Genomic DNA, 21,053 nt, shown 5'->3' on the forward strand with positions numbered 1-21,053 from the left:
ATCGGGGTCTATCTGAAATCTGTAATGACATTTCCACTGTCTTGAGAACAGAGATTCTTTCTCCTTACAAGGATATCCAGAATTCATAGTCAGTAGTGCCAAGCAGGAGGCACCACATGAGGATGGCTTTATAAACTCCCAAGGAGATTCCAATGAGGCACCAGGGTGAGCACAAAGCTGAGAGCAGTGATGCTCAATGTGGGACTCCCTGTCCTCAGCACGTACATCACCAGAAATCTTTGAAACATGTGAATATTCAGGCCTACTATCAAGCTCTGACTCGCAGGATCTGGAAGGACACACAAACACACACACACACACACACACACACACACACACACACACGCACGCACACTGTAAGTAAGCCTCTCAGAGACAGTACCGAACACACTCAGACACACAATCCTCAGCACAAAGACATTTATTACCCCCCAGGGCAAGCATGGCATTGGGAGCCTGTCTCTGGATCAGGCAAAGGCAGACAGCAAGCAGCAGGCTTTTTTCAGCAGTGGGTTTTTAAGTAGAAAAGGTTAATCTGTGCTAGGGTGAGTTGTTGAGATCTGATTGGATCAGTTAGCCAGTGTAGCCAAGTAATGAATATTGATAATTAGACTTTGGTGGTTAGTTTTAAGAATGAGTCAGTGTCCACTAAAGGGAATGGACTTTGGGGACTAAATTTAGGAATGTAATCTAATGGTTTATCAAGGGAGAGGGAAGTGAAAAGGGCAAAACCTGCCACTGCCATCTTTGGGCCCCTTAGAGAGCACTTCACACACATAAACCCACACACAGTTAGGATGTCAGAGAAATGCAGGTAAGTGGCATTGTCTCATAGTATAAGGAAGAAGCTGAGAGGAGAGGAGATGAATTCCAGGCCTTCTGGTGACACACAGATGGACTGAGTAGGCCCACCAGGCCATTCAAGCTGCTGCCATAGCAAAAAGCAAAAATAAATATCAATTCAGAGCACTGAGCATCTCCTAAAAGCCAATGCCTGTCAGGGCCTCTTGAAATGCATGTTGTGATCTTACACCCTACTGCCCCTCTCTGTAGATTGTGATTCAGGCCACAAGCTCTGGTTTTCATTGGGAGGATTCAGAACAGACTATGTGCTATCTCAATCATGCAGGCTTCAGTTCTGCCTCTCAGATGCACTCAGGACACAGTAGGTTCAAGACAGTCACCAGAGAAAAGGGCATGTTGGGTACCTGTTGTTCAACTCATTGTTGTTATAAAGGGCCAGGAGTTCCAGCAGTTCATTCCTCTCATTGGTCATCATCTGTAGCTGAAGGGTTAGTTTATCCACCTGGTTCAGCTGTTGCTCCTGCTCAGTGAGGAAGAAGGGTGTGGATGATGCCTTCCTAGTAGTCCCTGTAGGTACATAAACACAAGTAAATTTGTCCAGATGAATGGCATAGGGCCAAGAGAGATCATGTGGAGTCCCAAGAGGAGTCCTGAGGAAGAGGAAATGCATGGCACCCAGTGAAGCCCTCAAAAATCCGAGCAGATAGCCTTAAACTGGGGACCATAAGCCATGTGTCTATCTCCAATCTCTAGGGATAGATATATGCCTCAGGCCCTACTTCAGCCCCACTGTCCCTGAAAGGCATAAGCAAGGCCAGTCATGTTGGTTTGGAATTCTCACCAGATACCTAATGTGATGCAAGAAAGTTCTGGAGTGCCTGGTGCTTCGCATCTCTCAGCCCTGATAATCTGTGTGCAGGACTAAAAGCAACTGAATGTCTCAGACCTGGGTACATGGATGGAAAGTTTCCCTTCCTGGTATTTATATCAGATATCCATGAAATCTACAGAAATCCACTGAGAATAAAGTGCAGCAACATCCTACCCTGATACCTCTGGGCCTCTTTTAGCATATTTTGCCAATCATAATGAACTGGAAAAGGTCCCAGCACAGCAGCTGCATCCCTGACATTTCCTGGCCCTCTGCCCTCAGAAATCCTCCACTTTGGATCTGCTCTTTAGCAACCCAGGTAAGCTGCATAGGGCCATGGCTTCAGATGTTCACAGCTACTGCACCCCATTAAGAGAAGGACCAATTGTGGCATCAACTCCTCCTTAGAAAACCAGTGCTTTCTATGCGAATCAGTGTGCTCAGTTTTGCCAACATGTCAATTGGTGAACCTGTGAGCTCTTAATAAATGCCTCAAGGGCAGTTGGCATTGCCACAACACTGGTGATTTCACAGAAGATGCCAATGACTCTCCAGGATACAATAGAATTTCCAGAGAAGGGACTGTTAGGGTCACTGCTAATGTCATCACTTATCTGATAACAAACTCTTCCCCAATTCACCAAAAGCCAAGGTCCTCTTTCCAGCAGCCTTCCCTGGACAGAAGCAGGGCCTTCAGCACCTCGTCATTTCAATCCAGAGAACTCAATGATTCATTAGAATCTAGTTCATTCTAATTCAATAGTTCATCATGTATGGAGGGCAAGACTCAATTTCCAAACACTGCCCAGGAATGGCTCTTTTCATCCTGAAGAATGCTAACTAATAAGATGAGAAACAAAGGATGCTAAGAAATTAGCTCAGGATAATGTGGAAGGAAGATCAGTTCCACAAGATGAACAAACACATTAGAGAAGATCCACGGGGCTGTTACAATGTATGGGGGTGGTGAAGGATTATATGGGTCCTGTCAGAACAATGATAAGTCATATAGGTAATGATGAAACTTTTGCCAAAAGCTTCAACAGAATACATTCTAACCATCATGATGTTAGCAAAGGAGTTATCAATTATTGAAAGGTATGACTGAAAATACCTAAGGACTTGGCATCCACAGGTGAGCCCTCTGACACCAAGAACAAATACTTACAGGAAGAGTGATGTCCCAGTTTGCACTCAAGGTAGAGGGGAGACGACTGGCGAGTGAGAGGAAAGGAACTCAGAAACCTTAGGGGTCACTGACATGCAGCAATACTTGGTGGCTCCTTCCCTGCTAGTGGTTGTTATTTAAACTGTGAGAACCTATAGCTCTGGCCAGAGGACTTTACTCTCCTTGGTATTAGTGACACACACCAAAAGAAATCCAGTGTGGGTAAAGTGCAGGGCTGGTACTGAAACCGCTTTAGTCCCTCTGTGCTTCCTTCCCACTCAGAGTGAAAGCAGAGGGCCCTCAACAGAGCAGCTTCAGCCTTGACCATCCCTGGCTCTGCCAAACTAACCTTGAAAAATCCACAACTTTGTTCTGCTCTTGAAGAACTCAGAGGACTAGGATAGGCCCATGGCTTCTCAGAAACTCTCACCCCCTTAGCCCCACTCCTAGAAGGATCAGCTGAAGCCTTCCTCCTTCAGGAAGCTCCCCATCCCTTTCCCAGGACTCACTGCGCTTTCCCCAGAACCATCTATTTCTTGATGTGTGACATGGAGACTGAAGGGCATCTTCCTTCTGCCTCCCTTTGGTCTCCCTGTGCTCGCCATCCTGTCTCCCAAGAATCCTGTTCAGTCTAGTCAGCATGTCTGTAGGTGAAACACGAGACACTGCACAAATGCCCCAATGACAGTTGGTGTTGCCACAACACTGGTGACATCACATGGAATGCCAGGGCTCTCCAGGATACAGTAGAATGTCCATGTACTGATGTCACATGGTATAGCTGTTACATCCCTGTCTCATACCTCACCCAAAAGTGACTTGAAACCAAGGTGCCATTTTCAGGGGCCTCTGGGGTCACAATGGAAGCCATTAGTTATAATCCTCCTTTCAAAGCCAGAAATCTAGGCCTCTGCTTCATTAGAAACTTTATCTAAGTGAAGTTGAAAGCTAACTTTGCATGTACTGTCCAGGGTTGGATTTTCCCTCCTTAAGATTCATAATCAATTATTTGAGAAAGAAAGGATGCTTAGAAATTAGGTCAGGACAATGAGGAGTAGTAGGGATGAGACCTCTGAAGTGAACAATCACCCAGGGAAGATCCTCAGACTTGTAGAGATTGGTGGCTCAAAGAAAAGTCACATTGTTAGTTATGAAGATTTCACCAGAGTGTCAGTAGAGCTAACTCAAGCTATGAGTTTATGAGTGAAGATGTGACTAGCTCTGGACAGGTCTGGTTGGAGCCACTAAGACCAGGTGAGCTCTCAGATATTGAAAGCAAGCAATTCATGGAAAGAGTAGGATGACCCAACCCTTGAAATCATTGACTGAGGAAAATGTAGTGGCAAGTCAGAGTTCAGTGTTGGCTATGGAGAGGCATCATGAATGAGACAACACACACACACACACACACACACACACACACACACACACACACACACACACACAGACAGACACAAACCAGGCATACAATCATGGAGTAGAACATGATGTAGATCACTGCTGTGGTGCTTGAACCAGTAAACAAATCCCAACGCCTAGTTTTGGCACCACCTGTTCCAATCCACATGCTCTTGAAGAGGTGGCACTGCTAGCTTTGGGTACAAGATCCATTAGGAGGACGTGAGAAGGGCAGGCAAGGGGAGAGAATCAAGAGTTGTTGCATCATACAGCTTTGTTATACCCAAACCTCACATTTCTTATCATGACATCGCTATAAAGAGAAGCCAGGTCATGGTCAGCATGGAGTGCATGTTCTCCAACCAAATCTCTGGATTTTGTCCACCAAAGCGTTATCCTTGCAGCCTAGGACTTATGATACTTTTGGGTGATCTGTGTCATTTCAGATTTTGAAGCTTTAAGCAAATAAATGTGATTGTCAACTTTATTTCTAAATAGAGTCTTGTGAAGACCAAAAAGTTGAGTACATCCTGGAATTTGGGAGCAAGGCATGTCCTCTAAACTGATATAAAAACTATTTTAAGAACATAGAAGACAGTATTGGGGGTAAAGAAATCTGAGTAGAGAGGTGGTATAGAGAGAGGGGTGAGATACTCAGAGAGTGTGATTGCTCACATGAATCCAGAGATGAGGCAGTAGATCTAGATGGAAAAGTATAAAGGATTGCCTGCAAATCCCAGTAATTAGAAAGAGGCCTGGAGTCAGCTGTATAGCTGAGACCTCAGACAGCTTGGCCTTTCTAACAATCAATTGTGAAACATCACACTTCCATGAACAGATACCCTGCCCAGGATATATAGTTATTTACCCAGCAAAGACAGAAATCCCTTCTGCATGGTCCTGCTTCTTATCTCACTGATGTCCCATCCAGAGGAGGGTTCATGTTCTTCCAAATGCCCTGAGATCAAGCTGACAGGGGGACGGCACCTGCCTTTTACAATGTTCATCTCAGCCCACTCTTGGTAGTTGGATCATGTTCAGGAAATGAACTGGGAGATAAGACTTTGCCTAGCCGCTTCTCAAAGTTCAGGCTTGAGACTCCCCCTCTGTGAATGTCAACTTTCCTGTCTTCTACAGGGAGAGGAGTGTCTCAGGTGTCTGCTGGTTTCTTCTCCTTTTCACATGCTTCAGTTTACCCAAGGGACAGCCTCCTCAACCTTACTCAGAGCTGCACAAGACAAAGCCTGGCTTCAGACTCCCCAAATCTGGCCTCAGCAGCCATGAGAATGGTGGCACAGTTCACATGACTTTTTTGAGACACAGGCTCTCCTGGAACTTGCACTGCAGTCAGTCTTCCATTCTCCTCCTCATTTCCCAATTGGTTGAGATCATGGCATGCATCACTATGCCCAGCAACTTTTTTTCTATTTCTAAATGTTCGAACATCCAGAAACAACCAGAGTGAGGTCAAGATCATGATGGGGAAAACCACAGAGATAGCCTACCCAAGCTGGAAACTCTTGGACTCTGGCGGGAACAAGCACAGGATCAAACTAGGTCCTCTGACTGTCGGTGACAGTCTGGGTGATCACCTGCATCTTCAAGTGACCATGTTCAGCACTGACTGTGAACATACCTATCTGTCCTGAAGCAGACAGCTGGAAGAGGCAGCCTGCTGGTGGAAGACACAGCCTACTAAGCCTTTGTCTCAGTATAGAAAATAAAAAGGAAGCCAGAAGTTGGCTTTTTGTATTACTTATCAGTTCCTCTTTATCTGTCTGCCTCTCAGGGAAGACTGTGTAATTCTTTTTCCCTCAAATTAATGAGTTTATTGAGGTTATTACAGGAGTATAGGTATGGTATTACTTATAGGAATATGAATAACTCTAATGTGTGGCATCACAAAGGCTCACATTAGAATGGGTGACTCATGAAGACTAGAACTCTGAATGTGTCTGCATGACTTGTTTGCAGCTGAATGAGACAGAGGGTCTCATTTCCTCAGTTCTCCTTAATTACACCTATTTAACCTTGGGAGCGGAAGGGCCTTGTTAATCCTGTAAATTTCAGCTTTCCCAGCCATGGTTTAATTGCTGAGTATTATGAACCTCCTCTCTCTTTCCACAGAACTTTCTGAGACTTAAGGAAATAGTCCTACTCAGGGAAGAGCACACCAGTTGGATACTCAATATTAAATGATCAGTCCTGAAAACATATATGCTAGCTATACAGAATGATTGGTTTACATTTAGGAATATATAACTATATGGATACACACACACACACACACACACACACACACACACACACACACACATATATATGTCTTCATGCACATATATATGTATATGAACATAGCAACAATTAATGAATATAGAGGTCATAAATTAGAAACAGAGCAAGGAGGAGTGTAGTGAGGGTTTGGAAGGATGAAAAATAAGAGAAAATAATGTAATTATTGTCTCAAAAATAATAGAAAAGTATTTCATGTCATACAAAGGAAAATTGTTACACAACATTTCACCCATTCCTTAAAATGTTAGTTGTTTGTATAAGTTCACATTGTCCCATGGAGCTCTGCAAAGGCACTAAAGGCAAACACAAGTCCTGAAGTCCCTGGTGAATCAACCATTTTATGTTTGACCTCTTCTGTAAGCACAGCCCAGTGCTCTATCATGCCCAGTGAATTGGCCGCAAAGCACTGCTTCTCTCATATATATTTTATCAGGAAAACCCCATCCTTCCTTCATCATCTTCCAGTGTGTGTGAGACCTCTGCTTGTGATAACCAAGCATCCCCAATGCTTCCTGTGAGCCAGTCCATCAGGAAATAATTTCTCTCAGATTTCATTAGATTACATAGCCTGTATTTCAAGGAGGTTTTTGTAAGTGTCTCACCTACTTTCCCACTTCTATAGCATTCAGATTGATCTCGTCTGTTCACATAGCCTACAATCCCATGAGCCAAGCTTTGACAGGAGGTTTCATTGATCTTTTGAAAGTCTTTTGTATCAAGTAGTTGAGAGACAGAATGCTCCCTGACTAAGACAGGCTCTTTTTGCAGGCCATTTTAAGGCTATCAAATGCAAGTTCTAGCATGGATTTTCCTTTTCTCTGTATAAAAGGTTGAAACTAAGTGGCATCTTCTATCACTTTTATTTCAAACAGAGAATTACACTCTAATTGTATACAAATGTAATGAATTTTGTCCTAAGGAATTTTAATAAATACAGCAGTTTCATATATGATCTTGATTTTTTTCTCTTCCGTAAAATTTCTGACTTATGACTTTTCTGGGTTTGAGTACAACTTTCCATTTCCATTTAGAAAACTCTACAGATTTTACCTCTTGACAAGAATTTATTTAGTCAGAAAACATTTTTGTAAACTTCATGATAGAGAACTAATAAACACTGAATATTTCAACTCATTGAATTCATTGTATGTAAATTACATTTGTCATATAAAGAAACAAACTAAAATGATGCGTTTGCAAGTTATTAAAGTATCAAGTTTTTGGATGTAGGTTTTGGGCTCATTTTAAGCACAACTTGCATTTTTTAAACAAACACTCCTTTTCACAATACTTTTAGTGTCACAGTGTCAGAGATCTAAGGAACCTCATATTTTAGCAACTACCAGGAAAGATAGGGATTATAAAGATTTTGGGTGGGAAAATATGGAGAATAAAACCTACAAAGAAAAGGTTTTTTTTATTTTTTATGATGTAATTAGCATTTTCTAAAGCCCTGTAAAAATTCAGGGAGGCAAAAATGGTTATAATATCCGGGATGAATAAGGGAAGATCAAGAAGAAGGAGAAATAAAAGAGGAAGAGTAGTTGTAGGAGAAGACGGAAGGATGGATGGATGGATGGATGGATGGATGGATAGAGATAGGTGATGAAATAGATATATAGATATATATATATATATATATATATATATATATATATATATATATAGAGAGAGAGAGAGAGAGAGAGAGAGAGAGAGAGAGATAGGCAGAAGACTGACAGAGAGACAGAAACAGAGAGAGACAGTTAGGAGTATATACAGTTTTCAGGCTATACACTATAGTGTTTATTGGGTTCACCAAAGGCAGGATGGACTCAGAACATTTGTCCTTCTTCCCCATATTGGTCAGAGAACTAGGTATGGTTGAAGAACTCAGAATTTTTCTTTTAGTATCTGTAGCCCTTTAATTCTGGACAATTCTAGGATTTGTGTTTCCCAAAAATAGCCCTCAAATTTCGTTCCATTCCAGTTGTCTCTCAGTGGTCCCACTTTTTCTTTGTGTTGATATGTGAGGTGAGGTGGGACAAATACTAGTTATCCAGGGGGCCCTGGCATTCTAGGCCCCCAAGAATCTTTCTAAATGAATGCTCCAGGGTTTGTATAGAACTCTAGAAAAGGAATAAGGAATCCTTGTTGCAGCAGATGATACAGAGAGGTTGAGATAAAACAGATTGGGTTCTAGCATGGGTTCTAGCATGGATTATTATAATGGAGAGGCAAGAGTTTCTGGTCCAGAAATATTAACAGGCTAGATACTCTGAAGAATACATTTAGATCACTTTTTTCTCAGAGCTGAGGACCAAGCCCAAGGCTTGCTAGGCAAGCACTCTACCACTGAGCTAAATCCCCATTGCCAAAATTTTAAGGACATATTTTAGAGAAAAGTCAGAAGGAAATGGAGGATTTAAGACTACCAATTTCTGATGCCATCTCACAGATTTTCCAGAATGTGATGGGCCGATCATTTTTTTCTTTGGGGATGTTATTTTTCTAAAGACAGCAAACTTAGTAGGGGGTTTCTAGCATTGAGCTCAGCAGCACAAGGACACCCCATTAAATAACTAGTCTGGAATCCTTTAAGTAAAGAGGAGATGCAGCAAGTTGATGAAATGAAATGTAGAAGTGCCTGCAGTTGAAAGGTCGGGATGAGATGGGTCACTCCAGAATGTTAATCAAGAAAAGTCAGAAGAAGGAAAATTAAATATAGGAGGAAGTCTGACAATGTGTGGGAAAAGTCTTTATTTGCTAATGCTTTGGTGATTGGTATTACACATCATCCTCGGAGTATAAAAATAATACAATGGGGATCCTTCTTTGAGAAAACATGTCCACATTTGATATGCTATTGTATATTAAGTTCAAGTCTCTGAAATCTTGTAAGAAAAAATGGAACATCATGGACCATGTTTCTGGAAAAAGAAATAGAGAAGAATTACTGAAGCAGATTTTGGTTGGAAATATGTTAAACATATATATGCACCCATAAATGTATATACATACAAAATCACGAGAAACAAAATCAGTAAAACAATCCAGACAGGAGTCCAATGGGGACTGAATATTGATAAACACAAGTATCTTGATGCCTACACTATCCACTTAATTCAAAATTCAGGCTGTCGACAAGGACAATGCTGTTCTGATGAGGATGACATCAGGGCTCCCTTTCTAGCCTTAATCATTGGGCTGTAGAGTGCATTGGAGTGAACACACTGTTTACATCACCAAACCTACTGTAATTCTCTATGTTAATGTGCAAGAGAAGAACTGAGGCAAACTGACAGTCATGTCCTAAATATCATTCAGACCAGCTTTCAAGCACCAAATGCAAATCATGGTTATCTGAAATATCAAGAGTATGAATATAGCCTCAGTGTAGTTTCCAGTGGTCTTTTGTCACCTTCAGCTTCTGACTCTGCATTTTAGAAGTTATATAGACAGAAGAAATTACCTCAATAATTTTCACGTATAAAAAGCAACAGTCAGATTCATGATGCAGTACTGCCTTGATTCATTTAATTATAACTCACATGGGAATATTATCAGTCAAATAAGAACACTAACATTTTCTTCAGAATTCCTCCTAACACATAATCATATTTTATATAAAACTTGATATCTCTGAAATGTTTGTAGCATATTACAACACTTGAAATAAAATAGTATCTTCTGGGCATGACAGGACTACTGCACTCATGAACTTCAAAGTCAAGCCATGAACATTCTAGTATGGAAGAGAAAGGTGTTCACTGGCTCAAACACCTAACTGAGTAGCTGGTGGCAGTGGGTGGCTTTTGGAGGAGGAAGAGTCAGTTTACTTTAGGGTGCTGATGCCAGGTAGTTTGAGCAAACTCAGTGATGGCTCTAACACATGAGCATATGGGTATGCAGTGCTGCCTTACATAGATGATTTAAAACAAAACAAAAGGCATGGATTTAGTAATGTTGGGATTAGCAGAGTGGATCAGGGCCCATTTGTGAGTAATGAGTGGTAATATGATCAAAATACACTGTATGCATAGATGAAATTCTCAAAGAATTTTAAAACTGAATTATTTAAAAGTTTGCAGTTCAATAGCATTAAAATCTGATACAAATTTTATCTTTTTATGTTATAATTTAATTTAATTTTACATATCAGCTATGGATTCCCCTGTCCTCCCTCCTCCCCACCCTCCCTCCAATTAACCCCCCATTCCCATCTCCTCCAGGGCAAGGACTCCCCTGGGGATTCAGCTCAGCCTGGTAGATTCAGTCAAGAAAGGTCCAGTCTTCTCCTCCCTTCACCCAGGCTAAGCAAAGTGTCCCATCATAGGCCCCAGGCTCCAAAAAGCCAGCTCATGCACTAAGGACAGGTCCAGGTCCCACTGCCTGGATGCCTCCCAAACAGATCAAGCTAATCGACTGTCTGACTTGTCCAGAGGGCCTGATCCAGTTGGGGTCTCCTCAGCTATTGGTTCATAGTTCATGTGTTTCCCCTAGTTTAGCGATGTGTCCCTGTGCTTTTTCCAACCATGATCTCTACATCTCTCACTCATACAATCCCTCCTCTTTCTTGCTAATTGGACTCCCAGAGTTCCACCTGGGGTTTGGCCGTGGATCTCTGCATCTGCTTCCATCAGTCATTGGATGAGAGTTCTACCATGACAGTTAGGTGTTTGGCCATCCGATCACCAGAGTAGGTCAGTTCAGGCTTTCTCTCAACCATTGCCAGTAGTCTATTTTGGAGGTATCTTTGTGGATTTCTGGGGACCATTCTAGCACTTTGCTTCTTCCTATTCCCATGGGGTCTTCATTTGTCATGGTCTCTCTTTCCTTGTTCTGCCTCTCTGTTCTTGATCCAGCTGGAATCTCCCACTCCTCTACACTCTCTTTCCCCGATCCTTGCCCTTCATTACCGCCCCACGTCTGTAGCTAAGTTTTCCTGCCTGGCCCACAGTCAGGATAAATCTCTGACACCCGCCAGTCCCACAACCGCTCAGACCCGACCAATTAAACACAGAGACTTATATTGGTTACAAACTGTATGGCCGTGGCAGGCTTCTTGCTAACTGTTCTTACAGCTTAAATTAATCCATTTCTATTAATCTATACCTTGCCATGTGGCTTGTGGCTTACCGGCATCTTTACATGTTGTTTCTCATCATGGCAGCTGGCAGTGTCTCTCTCACTCAGCCTTCCACTTCCCAGCTCTATTCTCCCCCTTGTCCCGCCTATACTTCCTGCCTGGCCACGGGCCAATCAGTGATTTATTTATTGACCCATCAGCAACACATTTGACATACAGACCATCCTACAGCACACGTCCACTTTGCTCATGTATATCATCCATTTCTCTGTCATTGGGCGATCCCTGTGTCTTTCTTACAGTCCTCCTTACTAGGTAGCCTCCCTGGAGTTGTGAGTAGCAGTCTAGTCATCCTTTGTTTTACATCTAGTATCTGCCTATAAGTTAGTGCCTACCATGTTTGTCTTTCTAAGCCTGGATTACCTCACTCAGGATGATTTTTTTCTAGATCCATCCATTTGCCTGCAAACCACACAATGTCATTGTTTTTCTCTGCTGAGTAGTATTCCATTGTGTATATGTACCACATTTTACTTATCCATTCTTCAGTTGAAGGTCATCTAGGTTGTTTCCAGGTTCTGACTATCACAAATAATGCTGCTGTGAACATAGCTGAGTATTTGCCCATGTGGTATGATTGAACATTCCTTGGGAATATGCCCAAGAGTGGTATAGCTGGGTCTTGGGGGAGATTGATTCCCAATTTTATAAGAAAGCTCCATATTGATTTCCAAAGTGGCTGTACAAGCTTGCACTCCTACCAACAGTGGAGGAGAGTTCCCCGTGCTCCACATCCTCTCCAGCATAAGCTGTCTTTAGTGTTTTTGATCTTAGCCGTTCTGACAGGTTTAAGGTGGTATCTCAGAGTTGTTTTGATTTGCATTTCCCTGATGATTAGGGATGTTGAGCAATTCCTTAAATGTCTTTCAGCCATTTGAGTTTCCTCTGTTGAGAATTCTCTGTTTAGCTCTATAGCCCATTTCTTAATTGAACTGTTGGGCATTTTGATGTCTAATTTCTTGAGTTCTTTATATATTCTAGATATCAGCCCTCTGTCAGATGTGGTGATGGTGAAGACCTTTATCGATTCTGTAAGCTGTCACTTGTCTTGTTGACCATGTCCTTTGCTCTACAAAAGGTTCTAAGTTTCAAGAGGTCCCATTGATTAATTGTTTCTCTCAGTGTCTGTGCTACTGGTGTTATATTTAGGAAGTGTTCTCCTGTGCCAATGCATTCAAAACTACTTCCTACTTTCTCTTCTATCAGATTCAGAGTAACTGGATTTATGTTGAGGTCTTTGATCCACTTGGACTTAAGTTTTGTGCACGGTGACAGATATGGATCTATTTGTAGCCTTCTACATGATGACATCCAGTTATGCCAGCACCAATTGGTGAAGATGCTTTCTCTTTTCCATGGTACAGTTTTCATTTCTTTGTCAAAAATTATATGTTCATAGGTGTGCAGATTAATGTCAGGGTCTTCAATTCAATTCCATTGGTCCACATGTCAGTTTTTATGCCAGTACCAAGCTGTTTTTATTACTGTGGTTCTATAGAAGAGCTTTAAGTCAGGGATCGTGATGCCTCCAGAGGTTGTTTTATTGTACAAGATTCTTTTGGCTATCCTGGGTTTTTGTTTTTCCATATGAAGTTGAGTATTGTTCTTTCTAGGTCTGTGAAGAACTGTGTTGGTATTTTGATGGGTATTGCATTGAATCTGTATATTGCTTTTGGTAGATTGCCATTTTATTATGTTAATCCTGCCTATCCATGAGCATGGGAGATCTTTCCATTTTCTGACATCTTCTTCAATATCTTTTTTCAGGGACTTAAAGTTTTTGTCATACAGGTCCTTCACTTGGTCAGTTAGAGTTACCCCAAGGTATTTTATGTCATTTGTGGATATTGTAAAGGGTGATGTATCTAGTTTCTGACATCTTCTTAAATTTCTTTTTTCAGGGACTTAAAGTTCTTGTCATACAGGTCCTTCACTTGCTCAGTTAGAGTTACCCCAAGGTATTTTATATCATTCGTGGCTATTGTAAAGGGTGATGTATCTCTGATTTCCTTCCCAGCCTGTTTGTCAATTTTATATAGGAGGACTACTGATTTTTTTTTTATCAGTATCCTGTATAATATTGTATCCTGCTATGTTGCTGAAGGTGTTTATAAGCTGTATGATTTCCTTGGTCAAATTTTTGGGGTCACTCATGTATACTATCATGTCATCTGCAAATAGCGAAATTTTGACTTCTTCCTTTCAAATTTGTATCCCCTTTGTTCTCCTTATGTTGTCTTATTGCTCTGGCTAGAACTTCAAGTACTGTATTGAATAAGTATGGGGAGAGCGGACAGCCTTGCCTTGTTCCTTATTTTAGTGGAATCACTTTGAGTTCTCTCCATTTACTTTGATGTTGGTTGTTGGCTTGCTGTAAATTGCCTTTATTATGTTTAGGTGTGTTCCCTGTATTCCAAGACCTTTATCATGAAGGGGTGTTCGATGTTGTCAAATGCCTTTTCTGCATCTAGTGAAATGATCATGTGGGTTTTTTTTCTTTGAGTTTGTTTATATGGTGTATTACATTGACAGACTTTCATATGTTGAACCACCCTTGCATCCCTGGGATGAGGCCTACTTGATCATGGTGGATAATTGTTTTGAGGTGTTCTTGGAGACTGTTTACCAGTATTTTATTGAGTATTTTTGCATCAATGTTCATGAGGGAGATTGGTCTGTAGTTCTCTTTCTTTGTTGCATCTTTGTTTGGCTTGGGAATCAGGGTAATTGTAGCCTCATAGAAGGAGTTTGGTAATGTTCCTTCTGTTTCTATTGTGGGAAACAATTTAAAGAGTATTGGTATTAACTCTATTTTGAAGATCTGGTAGAATTCTGCACCAAAACCATCTGATCCTGGGCTGTTTTGGTTGGGAGACTTTTAATGACTGATTCTATTTCCTTAGGGGTTATTGGACTGTTTAAATAGTTTATCTGGTCTTGATTTAACTTAGGTATGTGGCACCTATCCAGAAAATTATCCATTTCTTTTAGATTTTTCCAGTTTTGTGGAATAGAGGTTTTTGAATTATGACCTGATGATTCTCTGGATTTCCTCAGTGTTAGTTGTTATGTCCCCCTTTTCATTTCTGATTTTGTTAATTTGTATGCTCTCTCTCTCCTCCTTTTTGTTAGTTTGGATAAGGGCTTGTCTATCTTGTTGATTTTCTCAAAGAACCAACTCTTTGTTTCATTAATTTTTTGTATTGTTCTCTTTGTTTCTATTTTATTGATTTCAGCTGTCAATTTGATTATTTCCTGGCATCTATTTTTCTTGGGTGACTTTGCTTCTTCTTGTTCTAGAGCTTTCAGGTGTGCTGTTAAGTCACTAGTGTGAGATTTCTCCAACTTCTTTATGTGGACATTTAGTACTATGAATTTCCCTCTTAGCACTGCTTTCATAGTGTGCTATAAGTTTGGGTATGTGGTATATTCATTTTCATTGATCTCTAGGAAGTCTTCAATTTCTTTCTTTCTTAACCCATTGGTGATTCAATTGAGCATTATTTAGTTTCCATGAGATTGTAGGCTTTCTGTAGTTTTTGTTGTTGTTGAAATCTAACTTTAAACTGTGGTGGTCTGATAGAACACAGGAGGTTATTCCAATTGTTTTGTATCTGTTGAAATTTGCTTTGTGGCCAAGTATGTGGTTGATTTTAGAGAAGGATCCATGAGGTGCTGAGAAGGTATATTCTTTTTTGTTAGGATGGAATATCTGTAGATATCGATTAAGTCCATTTGAATCATAACATCAGTTAAGACCTTTATTTCTCTGTTAAGTTTAGATTTGGCAGGTCTGTACAGTGGTGTGAGTGAGGTGTTGAAGTCTCCCACTATTAATGTGTGGGGTTTTATATATGATTTAAGCTTTAGTAATGTTTCTTTTACATATGTGGGTATCCTTGTGTTTGGGGCATAAATGTTCAGAATTGAAACTTCATCTTGGTGGATCTTTCCTGTGATGAGTATATAATGCCCTTCTTGATCTCTTTTGATTGATTTTAGTTTGAAGTCTATTTTGCTGGATATTAGGATGGCCACACCTGCTTGCTCCTTAAGACCATTTGATTGGAAAGAATTTTCCCAACCTTTTATTCTTAGGTAGTGTCTATCTTTGAATTTGAGGTGTGTTTCTTGTATGCAGCAGAAAGATGGGTCCTGCTTTCATATCCATTCTGTTAGCCTTTGTCTGCTTATAGGTGAATTAACTCCATTGATATTAATGGATATTAATGACCAGTGATTGTTCATTCCTGTTATTTTTTGGTGGTAGTGTGTATGTACTTCTCTTCTTTGGGGTTTACTGCTGTGGTGTTTTTCTATTGCCTGTGTTTTTGTGGGTATATCTGACTTCCTTAGGTTGGAATTTTCCTTCTAGTGCTTTCTGTAGGGCTGGGTTTGTGGATAAGTATTGCTTAAATCTGGCTTTGTCTTGGAATGTCTTGTTCACTCCGTCTATGATGATAGAAAATTTTGCTGGGCATATTAGTCTAAGCTGGCATCCATGGTCTCTTAGTGTCTGCATTATATCTGTCCAGGTCCTTCTGGCTTTCAAAGTCTCCATTGAGAAATTGGGTGTTATTCTGATGGCTTTGTCTTTATAAGTCACTTGGTCTTTTTCCTTTGTTGCTCTTAATATTTTTTTCTTTATTCTGTATGTTTAGTCATTGAATTATTATGTGGCGAGGAGACTATTTTTTTTTGGGGGGGGTCTAGTCTGTTTGGTGTTCTATAGGCTTCTTGTATCTTCATAGGCATTTCCTTCTTTAAGTTGGGAAAATTTTCTTCTATGATCTTGTTGAATATATTTTCTGTGCCTTTGAGTTGGTATTCTTTTCCTTCCTCTATCCCTATTATTCATAGTTTTGGTCTTTTCATCGTGTCCCAGAGTTCTTGGACATTTTGTGTTATGATTTTTTTGGCATCTGTATTTTCTTTGACTGATGAATCCATTTCCTCTATTGTATCCTCTACACCAGAGATCCTCTCTTCCATCTCTTGTATTCTGTTGGTTATGCTTGCATCTGTGTTTCCTGTTCATTTACTCAGATTTTCTATTTCCAGCATTCCCTCTGTTTATGTCTTCTTCATTGTTTCTATTTCCCTTTTCAGATTTTGGACTGTTTCCCTCACCTGTTTCATTGCTTTCTCATGGCTTTCTTTAAAGGATTTATAGTTTTCTTCTGCTTTATTTGTCCTTTCCTATAGTTTTTTTTATAGAGTTCTTCCCATTTTTTGTTTGACTTTTCATTTTCTTTATTGATTTCCTCCACTTTTTTGTTTATCTCTTTCTCAATTTCATATTTGATTTTTTCTTTAAAGGCCTCTAGCATCTTCATGATGCTATTCTTAAGGTTACTTTCTTCTCCTTCTTCCACTTTGTGATGTTCAGGTCTTGCTGTTGGAGGAGGGCTAGATTCTGGTGTTGCTGTATTGCTCTTTATGTTGTTGTATGTACTTCTGCCTTGACATCTGCCCATCTCCTCATGGATTCATTCTTGGTATTATCAGGGCTCTTGGTCCAGTCAGAGCTGACAGATTTGGCATTTCAGGAAGCCTCTCTTGTATAGATGTAACCACCTTTTAAAATAAGAAACACAGAGTGGATTCAGACATGAAAGCCAAGAGGTCAGAGCAATAGGTAAGAGCTGAGATTAAAAACCTTACCCTTCACTGCCGCTGCTGTCCTACCTCTCCACAAGAGAGCTACTTCCTGTGTGTTTGTGCTTTTTATTGACTTTCTATTCTGCCTTTTCATTGGTTGTAAATCCAACCACATGACCTCCTCATCACTGCCCATCTGTACAGACCTCCAGGTCTTCTATGGTTGGTATTGAGATTAAAGGCATGTGTCTCCATACTGGCTGTATCCTTGAACACACAGACATTGGCCTAGCTCTGCCTCCCAAGAGCTAGGATTAAAGGCATGCAGCACCACCGCCCAGCTTCTGTGATGGCTTGCTATTAGCTCTGACCCCCAGGCAACTTTATTTATTAACATGCAAATAAAATCACATTTCAGTACAATTAAAATATCACCATATTTCCCCTTTTCTATTTTAATAGTGCTGTGGGATGTTCTGTATGGCAAATATGTTAATAAATAAAACACTGATTGGCCAGTGGCCAGACAGGAAGTATAGGCGACACTAACAGAAAAGAGAATTAAGGGAACAGGAAAGGAAGGAGGACACTGCCAGCTGCCGCCAGCACAAGCAGCATGTGAAGATGCTGGTAAGCCACAAGCCACGTGGCAAGGTATAGAGTTATAGAAATGGGTTAATTCAAGATATAAGAACAGTTAGCAAGAAGCCTGCCATGGCCATACAGTTTGTAAATAATGTAAGTGTCTGTGTGTTTATTTTATAAGTGGGCTGTCGGACTGCAGGGCTTGGCAGAACCCAGAGAGGAAACTCCAGCTACACTCTTGGTCCAATGAGAGGTGGTGGATTCTACTTCTCAGAAAGCCACTCTTGGTCTAATCAGGGCTGGCAGATTCCCTGTCTCCTGATGTTACTCTTGGTCCAATGACAACTCTTTGTCCAATGAGAGCTCTCTCTTCCTCTGGGCCAGATGGGAGCTCCCTGGGCCAAATGGGAGCTCTCTGGGCCTGATGAGAGCTCTCTGGGCCAAATGGGAGCTCTGGGCCAGATGGGAGCTCTCTGGGCCTGATGAGAGCTCTCTAGGCCAGATGGGAGCTCTGGGCAAGATGGGACCTGGGGGCTGGTCTCTAAGTCTCAGGAAGTGGATGGGGTCTCTGGTAGATGGGTGTGGGGGCAGGGCATGTAGATTGCAGGGTCCACTGGGGAGTCTTAGAGAAGGGGAACCTTCCCAGTGGAGCCCTGCCTGCTGGCCATCAACTAGGGCCCAGTTGGGCGGGTCTTCCCCCAGGAATGGCTGGGCCCGGGCATGGGACCTAGGGCCAGGCCTCCCTGGTATGATCCCAGACACTCACCTCTGGTCCAGATGGGAGCTCTGGGCAGGATCCCTTTATCTTTTCAAAGAAAAGTGTGAGACAGTCACTGTCACCACAATTCAGATTTTTGACTTTGGACTAGATTTTTTTCTGCAGACACAGATGGTCAGCCTGGCTCAGTTCATTCACTTATGCTTTTAACTATCTTCTTTTTACCTTCCTTAGGAAGAATTTCATAATGCCTGTGATTATTATTGAGCATTTCCACAAATGTTTACATCATATTCAGGAAAAGGTAATCTTAAGTGGCATTTCATTATCTTTCTTTGGTGAATAAATATTTGACTGTGAAGTACCCTGGAACCTAACTGAAACATGAACAATTAGGAAGTTGTGTGACTTCGTTACTTAAGTTTTGTTTTGTTTTGTTTTAAGACAAGATTTATTTGTATAACTTTGGAGTCTATCCTGGAACTCACGCTGTAGACCAGGCTGGAATTGAATCATTTAATTAATTTTAAGAAGAATTCATTACTGTTTATTTATTCCCTGTGGGCTCTGTAATTATTTTGGATACCTTCTGTCTTAGTTAGGGTTTGTATTATTGTGAAGAGACACCATAACCACAGCAACTTTTATAAAGGAAAACCTTTAATCAGCTGTGGCTTACAGTTTCAGAGGTTTAGTCCATTGTCATCATGGCAGGACATGGAGGCATGCAGGACATGATCAGGACATGGAGAAGGAGCTGGGAGTGGAGAAGGAGCTACATCTGGACCCCACAGGCAACAAAAGTGCTCTGAAACACCAGGAGTGCCTTTAGCATAAGAGGCCTCAAAGTCCTCCCCCACAGTGACATACAACCTCCAACAAGGCCACACTTACTCCAACAAAGCCCCACCTCCTAATAATGCCACTCCATATGAACTGATGAGGGCCTGTTCCATTCAAATTCCCATTCCTCCAAGGTATCCTTAGAAGGGAAAATAAAACAGTTTTATTTGTTGGCTCTAATAGAAGACGTTTTTTGAAGAAGAGAGAACTTTTTTTAAAAAATGAGAGTGTTATCATTTGGTTGACAAATAAGAGTTTTGGAAGAAAAATAGTAAATGCAGGAGGAAAAATGCTTTTTCCTTCTACCCACATTTAGTCCCTTGTTGGGGACTCCATAACAAAGCAGACAGAGAGGAGAAAAGCATGGAGACTTACCTAGTACAAACTTTCACAACACCAGATCCTTCCCAAGGAAGGAAAGCCCAAAACAAGTGCTGAGACCTGAGATTTTATACTGGAGTTGATGGCAAGTGGAATGTTATAGAGTGTGTGACAAAATAAAACCATTATGAGCCAAGCAGGTGAATGGCAAATAGTGAGGGCTTTTGGCTCCTGTCCCCTGTGTATGCCTTCATCAGTCTGTAGCTATGAGGCTGCTCCTTTCTTTCCTCCATGGAGGGACATGTGGTGCTTCTGACCTGTTTCAGGAAATGTCAGGAAGCCCTTTCTAGCTTTTATGAGCAGCTTCAGGGTAAAAGCAGAGTCCTTCCTCACATTCATTCGTTGGCTCAAATTCTTCCTATGACTAGTCACCATGTTTTGAGATAGCATATTCTGAGCACCATCAAATATTAAATAAAGCCAAACGTCTGGGTATAATTTCCGAGTGACTAGTTGCATTCATATAGGTCCTGAAATACAACATTTAGAGCGATTATGAATTTAAACATGAACATTAGTATATCCTGTTCTGTGCACATTATTTTGCATCATCTTTTCAGTAATTGTTGTTTAAAAAGGATTGAGAGACTAAAATGTATACGTTAATTCATCTAATTGGAATGTTTTTCATTAAGTCTTTGAGACTTTAGGATTTAGAAGGTTAACTTCTGAAGTACCTTAGAAATTTTATTTTGACACTTGTAATATTATATTTAGATATGTGTGAACACTACTATAACTGATTAAATGCTAGAACCTGGACTGTCCACAGGGCCATACATAGCACTAGTAACCCATAGTTTTACAACAGAAAAATGCACGAGAAACACAAGATAGATTCTCAGAGGCACAATGCCAAGAAGGAACATGCCATTTCATTAACTCACCCTGGAATCTTGCTTGGTGATTTTTAGTATTCAGTGGTGGTTTTCATTATGAACTCACTCACCTGCATGGCAGAGTAACTTCACTTTTGCCTTTTCCTGTCTATTACTCTGGGCAAGCAGTTTCTTCAGCTAGACAGATAACAGTCCTTCCATCAAGAATCTTATCCCCAGGGTTAGCTTTGATTCAGAGCATCCATCATTTGAAACAAATGTCTGCACAAATCATTCACAGTGCACTTTGATATACATTGTTCTCTAAATTTCAGAACCATAAAAACCCCTCTAAGACAAATCCTTAAGTTGATCATGAAAAGTACCAGGGAAGGGACACTGAGATGACAATGTAGGTGAAAAGAGAGAATTTCCTCCTCCCA

General features: G+C 40.9%; 2 protein-coding genes across 3 annotated transcripts in view; both read left to right on the forward strand.

Moving 5' to 3' along the window:
* LOC128095953 (disks large homolog 5-like) overlaps positions 1-7,675 on the forward strand; it is a gene marked incomplete at its 5' end in the record, with an annotated part of 115,604 nt that extends 107,929 nt beyond the window's left edge. The window contains one exon of the mRNA XM_052714938.1: positions 5,379-7,675. The remainder of the gene's footprint in view (positions 1-5,378) is intronic.
* Positions 1-21,053, forward strand: part of LOC128095956 (disks large homolog 5-like) — a 47,694-nt gene that overhangs the window by 9,713 nt on the left and 16,928 nt on the right. The window contains exons 1-3 of one of the 2 annotated variants that reach the window (XM_052714942.1): positions 17,235-17,895; positions 18,803-18,872; positions 20,946-21,022. The gene's annotated coding sequence lies outside the window, so the exon portion shown is untranslated. Of the gene's footprint in view, positions 1-17,234; positions 17,896-18,802; positions 18,873-20,945; positions 21,023-21,053 lie in introns of those variants that run through there. The other variant, XM_052714941.1, reaches the window with a different exon arrangement.

The sequence above is a fragment of the Peromyscus californicus genome, unplaced genomic scaffold (assembly GCF_007827085.1).
Source record: "Peromyscus californicus insignis strain IS unplaced genomic scaffold, ASM782708v3 Scaffold_54__1_contigs__length_277627, whole genome shotgun sequence".
In the NCBI taxonomy this organism is placed as follows: Eukaryota; Metazoa; Chordata; class Mammalia; order Rodentia; family Cricetidae; genus Peromyscus; species Peromyscus californicus.